Raw genomic sequence first — 5,008 nt, 5'->3', positions numbered from 1 at the left:
CAGGCATATCTGGCACTTTTTTCTTGACCTTTGGATCCTTGTGGTCTGGAAGCCAGGAGGCAGGGTGAGGCCTTTCCATCTGAGTCCAGCAGAGGTTAACCGAGCTGGTGGCACCCGAGCTGTGGTGGCGTGGCTTGGGCAGCGGGCATTGGAGGCGGAGCCCTGCCAGGGGACCTGATTGGTCAGCACCTTCTCGGTCCCACTGAATCCTGGTCTGGTCAGGGCTGTGGACGGTTTAATGCATGCCTTGGCTCTGTCCCCTGGCACCGGTGCCCCCGAGGCTGCAGCCACAGCTTCAGAGAGGATCTGTACCTTGTGCCGGTCACTTCTGTGGGCGCGTTGCCTTCCTGGGAGATATGCAAGAGATACCGCCTGCCCTTTCCCACCAGCGGACTGTTCCAGGGAGGCCCTCGCTTCGCTTTGCTCTTCTGGGACTTGCAGTGTCTGTGAGGAAAGCAGAGGCTGGGGTTGGGTTCCTGCTGGCTCCCTCCACGGGAGCTGCCTGTGGGCCGGTAGAGCCGGGGAACACCTGCAGGCCCCAAGGCCCATGCAGAACCTGATGCAATCGTGTTGAGCCTGGGCAGGGGAGGAGCGGGCGGATGAGGATGGAGAACGCCGCGTAGGGAGATGGCTGTGCATTGATCGCAGGTTGAAGGCCAGGAGGGCGTGGGAGGGTGTATCCCGTGTTCAGCCAGGGCTGCCTGCTGGGGCCTGGAATGGACGTGTGTGCGCTTGGAGCCCAGCTCGGTCCGTGCTGAGCCTGGGAGGCGTGGGATGGGCAGCAGAGCTCTTGGTCTCAGCAGGCAGTCCCAGGAAAGGGAAACTGACCTGTGTGCAGAGCCCGCCTCTGCTTATCTGATTTCACCGTCAGAACCACCGTATGAAGCAGGTGTTACTTCCCTCTCACGGTGAAAGGAACTGTGACTGTGAAGTGACTTCACCAAGGTCACTCACTTGGTAAGTGGGGTTGTTGAGATTTCAACCCAGGCACGTCCAAAGCTTGAACTTTTCATTCTCGCCCTCTGGGGCTGGTGCAGACATTTTGGGGAGCTGAGGCCCTCTGTGGGGAGGCGGCCAGGAGAACGGATGTGAACCAGAGTGGAAGGCCAGGTGCCCGTTTTGGGGGGAGGCCGGGCCCAGGAAGGCCCCCTGGGGTATCCGTGGACGGGCAGGACGGAGCAGGCAAATCCATCCCCTCCTCAAATCTGGATTCGGCCTCTGCCATGTGCCAGGGCCTGGGCGAGGTGCAGGGGAGGCAGCTTGCTGGTGTGGCAGAGGTAGAAACCAGGAATAAACAGAATGGAAAGGAACATAAAGTAGACGTTACGGAAAAGGAGGACCCCCACGCATAAGGACTGGGGGTCCAGGTGTTGGTCAGGGAGGGAATGTAGGGGCCCGAAGGACCTCAGCCACATGGGGAAGCCACAGTCTTCGGGCCTCCAGAGAGTCAGGATCGAGATGGATGCCAAGCCCTCTCGTTCTGTCACCCAGGAAAGGCATCCAAGGTCCCCACAGCTCAGAGGAACTGGCACGGACCTCGGAGGCCGTAGACATCAGGCCGTGGGGCTCCCGCAGACCAGGGTGTTTCCATTGGCCGTGGCTGCCCTCGGCGCTCCGTCTCCCACCCTCAGCGGCGCCTGCCGGTGTCCCTGCCTCAGCCCGGTCACCGTGCCCCTTGCCCCACAGCACGGGCACCTCGGGATAAGGCTTTGCCGAGTCACTGGTAAAATATGTGCCCGGGGGAGGCAGAGCTCTGTGCCCAGCCTCTCCTGGCACAACACGTGCTTCTGAGATGGTCGCGATAGGGAAGGGACAGGCGGAGGGGAAGGGACGAGAAGTCACCCCGTGTTACCGAGGCCTGAGTGAGCATGATGTCTTGAGGCTGAGGCAGTGGGCGGCTGGGGACGGGGGAGGGAGAGCTCCGTGGGGCCGGCTCCAGGGCCCAGGACTTGTTTATGTGGCGCCAGCGGAACAGCGGCCGGGCCACGTGACTCAGGCCACGTGCCGCTCCTTCCCTCCTGGCCCCGGGTCACACCTGCCCCCCTCCCCACCACCGACACTGCCCTCTGCTGCCAGGGGCCTGGGATGGCACGGGGTGCGGTGGGGGCTCAGGGAGCGCGGGCTTCCGTGACCTGGTGGAGCCGGGTCGGCAGGCCTTGGCTCCCTTGGTGAAAGCGCGCTCGCTTTACCTCTTTGGGACTCGCTCGCATTCTCGAGAAAACGAGGGGGTTGGAAAAGAAGCCTTTGGGAGGTTCCTGCCAACTCCGGCAGGGGCTCCCTGGGTGTGGGTGGAGGTAGATCTTAGCCAGAAACTCTGGACCAGGGGAGCTGGACCCCAGCTAGGAAGAGGGGAGGGGTCTGAGGACCCGCCTCCAGTGGCATCCTGTGCTCTGAAGAGGCACGGATGCTGTCAATCAGGGCAGGCAGGTGGGTGAGGACAACTTTCAAAGGCCCCCTCCCCCAGAAGCAAGTGGGAAGGTGGCTGATGGGGACCCTCCGGTGACAGAGGACGGGGACTCTGCTCCCACCAAGAGGCTTGTCTAGCGATGGGCCAGCTGTGCCTGTGGGTTGGGCTGACTTGAGGTGCCGTGTTCTAGAAAGATGCACACACTGCCCTGTCTGGCCCCGAGTCCGGAGAGAACATGGGAGTGCAGGCAGGTCCTGCGTGTCCTGGCCCTTCCCCGAGACATCTGCTCGGGGGCTGTGCCCTTTGCTGTCAGGAAGTTTTCCTTTATATTTAGCCTCTTTTCTCGTGAGGTTGTTTGCGCCCTTCTATTTAAAAAGAGAGAGAAGAGAAAAAAAAATACAAAAACAAAAATATCTCAGAGCCGCCAGTTCCATTTTGGCTTTTGAGTCTTGAGTCACTAGTTCAAAGGTAGCAAAAATAACACGCGTGCGGGAGAGCCCAGGTCCAGGTCCTGCGGGCGGTTGTGCAAGGCCAGCCCAAGGCCAGCAGGGCTGGGAGCCGGGCCGAGCTCCGGCCAGGCAGCCTCCCTCCCCGAGGTCCACTCCTTCTCCCCCGGGGCTGAGGGCTCACATCGTGCAGCCCACTAACCAGAATGCAGGGCTTTAAAAATGGCTACATCTCTCCAAGATACCATCTGCTTACTAGACACTTACCTGGGCTTCAGCACTGAGCCCACCGCCCTCGCCCCAGAATGGTGGGGCGCGCGGGGATTTGGGCTGGGACTCCGGCAGGAGAGGAATTGATCGGCAGCCGTCCTCTCTCACGCACACCATGTGACGCTCGCAGTTCTTTTCACATTTTCCAGCTCATTTGGTCCCCACACAGCCCTGCGAGGGTAGCTGGTGTTATCCCTGTAGTTGATGAAGCTGAGCCAGAGAGTCCTGCCAAGATCTGATCCCTGGTACCGGCTGAATTTGGGTCCGACCCAGGTCCCCTGAGTCCAGTTGTCATTTCCCTGGGTTCCGGCCGTGTTCTGTCACGGATCGGTGGGGTGGGGCCGGGCAGGGATGGGGAGCGGGTCTCGGCAGTTGCCTTGATCTCTGTCGGCTGCAGGTCTCTTCTCAGAACACCCGGGGTCCCGTGTTCTCCGATTCTCTCAGCTCCTTGGAGCTCCTGTGAGAACCGACTGGTGCTTCTGGGCTGGGAAGCAGCCATTCCCTGTGCGTTTCTGCGAGGTCTCACGCTCCGCACCTCTGACCCGGCTGCACGGCACCTGGCGTGTGCATGCAGGCCCGTCTCCGCCAAGCGGCTCTCAGAAACGAGGCCTGGTCGCGGGGCCTTGGAGCGTCTCTCCGGCAGGTGTGGGAGGTATGCCCGGCGCTTTGCCCGGCGTGCACCTGCGCTGTGTGTGTTACCTGTTTGCTGGCGAAAGCGCAGTGCCTGCTGGGAAGATTGGCTAATGTCCAGTGGGAAGTAAGATGCCGTCCTGGAAACGGGGAACGTTGGCTTCATGGCTGACTCGAAGAGGCAGACCTCCCCCGTGGAGAGGAAGGCGGGTCAGAGAATTCCTGGGCACCTGTGTTCCCTGAATAGTGAGCCTGACCCCCACTCTTTCTAGGGGTGCTGAGGCAGAGCAGGGAACAGCCTGTCTTCTTGGCGGGGTGGCCCTCTGAGGGATCTTCAGTTGAACAGCCAGGGCTTGTAGGAAGGGGGCGAGGAGTGTTGTGTGTTTATTTACTTGACCCGTAGCCCGGATGGTTCAGGCTGGATCTGCAGGTGTTCCCTGCGGAAGGCTTAGGATTGGACCGGGCTGCATGCCTGTGTTTGCACAGATCGGTCCCTCTGTGCCCCCCGAATCCAGCCTCAGCTTGTGGAGGAGCCCTGTGATGGGGAACCCACAGCAGGTGGCTTTGGTGGACGAAGCCTTCTGTAAGGTCACCTGCGGTGGAGGGGGGTTTGTCCTCTTGATCCCAGTTTTTTCTGCTCACCTGGAGGACGGAAGGATGGCTGAGCCTGCGCAGGGAGGGTGACTTAGGCTAGACTTCAGGGAGAACTGCCATCCCCTTTGCTGAGGGCTCCCTAACAATGATGAGTCCTCTTTCTCTGGGGGGCAGCGGGGTGGGGGGTGGGGCGGAGGACTGATGTCCTCCCAGCCCCGGGCCCGTGGACTCTGAGGCTGCCTGGAACAGCATGAGGTGTGGGTCCCAGGGGCCAGAACGCACTCTGACTGCACGGTCCGTCTTTCCTTCCTGCCTTTGAGGCGAGCCTAGGCTGGGGGGCGGGGGGAGCTCTCGCCCGGTTCCCCCCTTGCAGAGACAACTTCTGGAACTGACCCTGTGAACAGCCAGGGCTTGTAGGAAGGGGGCGAGGAGTGTTGTGTGTTTATTTACTTGACCCGTAGCCCGGATGGTTCAGGCTGGATCTGCAGGTGTTCCCTGCGGAAGGCTTAGGATTGGACCGGGCTGCATGCCTGTGTTTGCACAGATCGGTCCCTCTGTGCCCCCCGAATCCAGCCTCAGCTTGTGGAGGAGCCCTGTGATGGGGAACCCACAGCAGGTGGCTTTGGTGGACGAAGCCTTCTGTAAGGTCACCTGCGGTGGA

This window comes from Myotis brandtii, unplaced genomic scaffold, assembly GCF_000412655.1.
Source record: "Myotis brandtii unplaced genomic scaffold, ASM41265v1 scaffold878, whole genome shotgun sequence".
Taxonomy (NCBI): domain Eukaryota; kingdom Metazoa; phylum Chordata; class Mammalia; order Chiroptera; family Vespertilionidae; genus Myotis; species Myotis brandtii.
The sequence above is the reverse complement of the archived record's forward strand: the minus strand, read 5'-3'. Positions refer to the sequence as shown.